Consider the following 2,618-nt stretch of genomic DNA (forward strand, 5'->3'; position numbering starts at 1 on the left):
GGGGGCGCCTCGGCCGAGGCGGCGCGAGTTTCCCGGCAAGTTTGCGGGAGGGAGCCCCCTGCGCTGCGGGCCCGGGGCAGCCCTGCCCTGCGTCGCCGCGCGGGGGGACGGGCTGCGCCTGCCCGCGGCTCCTGTCATCCATTTTAGGGGCATCCTTGGCCGTGGCCAAGTGGGAGCTGCACGGCCTCTGCGGCCCTGGGCAGTGCCCGGCCGGGGCAGCGCCTGCCCTGCCCCTCGCGCTGCGGGAGCGCGTCCAGCTGCTGCCCGCTGTGCGGCCCGGCCTCGGCGCTGCTGCCCGGCCTCGGCTCCTGCGCCTGTGGAGCCGGGAGGTGACCTCCCCTCCCGATGCCGCTCGCTGCTCTGCTCCTATAATGGCTGCTGGACTGTGCCACTGCTCCCTGCCCCCATTGCTGCCACGCAGGACTGACTGCGGGCGGAGGGGCGGCGGGTGCCCGAACAAAGGGGGCGGCAGCAAAGCGGTGTCTTGTGTGATCCTCCCCCGGGACCCGCCGGGCCTGGATCCTCTTCCCTCTGACCCTGCACCTCAAGTGCTGCTGGGTGAGATGTAGGGCCACAAAGTTGGTGCCAGTGTGAGCTGGGCACCAATCGGGGCTGGCAGAAGTCCTCCTCCCCTCCCGTTTTTTGTTGTTATAAAAGCAAGGATCTCTGCGCTCTGCAGATCGCTTCCCACTTCTCTGGCTAGAGAGGTTCCCCGTGCTGTTGAATAGGGTGTGTATGTGATATCATGTGTTTGTGATATCATATTCCCTTTTAAGCCAAGCAGTTATGATGTCAGGTTACAACGAACTTGAAGCCAGAAGTTGGGGGGGGGTGGGGGTGGAAAACTACTAGGAAAACTTCCTTGCAGAACATGTTAAAACGGAAGTAAGGTGAGGCTGAATGAGAAAAATCAAAGATAGATGCAGCCAAGTCTTTCTTGAGGACATAGTTCACTAATTTGGCAGACTATTGCAATTGATTGAAAGTCTCTTTCTCAGAGGGAACTCCAGGAAAATAATTTTGAAAGACAAATAAAAAGTTTATCGGTTAACGTCCTCCAGTCTTGCAGCTTCCTGGTGCTCAGGGTCTTATAGTTTGAAAATGACAGTTGAGGAGAAAGGGGAAAACAGTATCTTGGTAGCTGAAATTAAGGTTTCTGTACCATTCACAATGGTGTTCCCTTCACCTGTTTCCTATTGTCCAACACTAGGTAAACTATCAAAGAAAGGAAGAATGAAATAAAATCCTTTTCTTTAATAGTCAAATAATGTCAGTTAGGGTTTAAATCTAACCAATAGTAATGTTCAGGAATCGAAGAGGTAATAGTTAGCTTTAGGGACAAGCAGACCATAGTAGAAAGTAACATGTTAAAATGGAAGTGAAAACTTAACTCCTGCACAATGTTTATTCTGTAGGGCATAATGAACTCTTTCAGCATTTAGACTTCAGGACTATTTTAAAATCTGACATTTATTTCTTCAAGAAAAAGTTACCTACAAAATGCACAGATAACTGTTCAGTATAGCTGTGTACTCTATTGTATGAACTGCATTTTAAGGGTTTTAAGTACATTGATGTGACAATGGTAGCATTGATTTTAGAATCCTTAGGACTCAAAGCCTTTAGGAGGTTAGGATAATGTTTGGTTAACATTTTATTGTCTTGTATATAAAGTAGAAGCACTTAATCATAAACTTACTGGTCTGGAGTCTTTGTTATAGCAGCACAGACAGGGTCATAACTTCTGGTGTTTTTAATTGAACAAAAACAATGAACTCTTCATTGTTAAATAACATGTAAATGGAGAATGACCAGCATTCATTTAATCACACTGATAATTAACAAGTGAAATACTTGATGTATTTGAAAATTATTATAGATGAAGTGCTGTTACATAACTTTAGCTTTAAAATATATCAAAATAATTGCGGGGTAGGTAATCTTTTTGTAGAGATGTGTTTGAAGGTATTATGGAAGTAAGATCTTTACCTTAAACAAAACACTTGAATGTGCCTCTTACAGACTAATAGTGTATTTTTAGTATCTCTCCTGTGTGCCAGCTTAACAGTGTGTTATTCTGGACCTCTGGAATTCAGAACAGTTTCCTGTGAAAAGTAGTACTTCTGTAATTGATATATGAAATGTTACAGCCTAGAGGAGGAAGAAAGAACAGAACTGTGACATTTCTAGTGGATGTTCTGAAAATGTTTGAAACCAAAAGAATCACAGTTTGAAAAAAAACATGCAGGCCTCAGGTCATGACTTCCCTTGAATGAGGAGCTCACATTTGGTGGACATGCCTCTGGAGTTTTAAAACATTCTGTTCTGTGACAATGTGCCACATTTAAAACGCAAGAAATAGTTAAGTGACAATGAAAACCATATTAGTTTTAAGAGCTAATTTAACAATAACCTTTGATACCTTCTTAATTAATAACTTTCAACATTTGACACTTATTCTTTTGTTTTCCCCGTTCATCTTTACTTTTTTGGTGTCAGCTTTCATCTCAAGGCATTAATGCCTTATTTTGATAATTTTAGCCCCAATCCTTTTATAATAGGTACTGTCATTTGCAGTGGTGCCTTTATAAATTGAATTAGGTGTCATTGATACCAAT

This window comes from Crocodylus porosus, unplaced genomic scaffold, assembly GCF_001723895.1.
Source record: "Crocodylus porosus isolate Cpor-Errol unplaced genomic scaffold, CroPor_comp1, whole genome shotgun sequence".
NCBI lineage: Eukaryota > Metazoa > Chordata > Crocodylia > Crocodylidae > Crocodylus > Crocodylus porosus.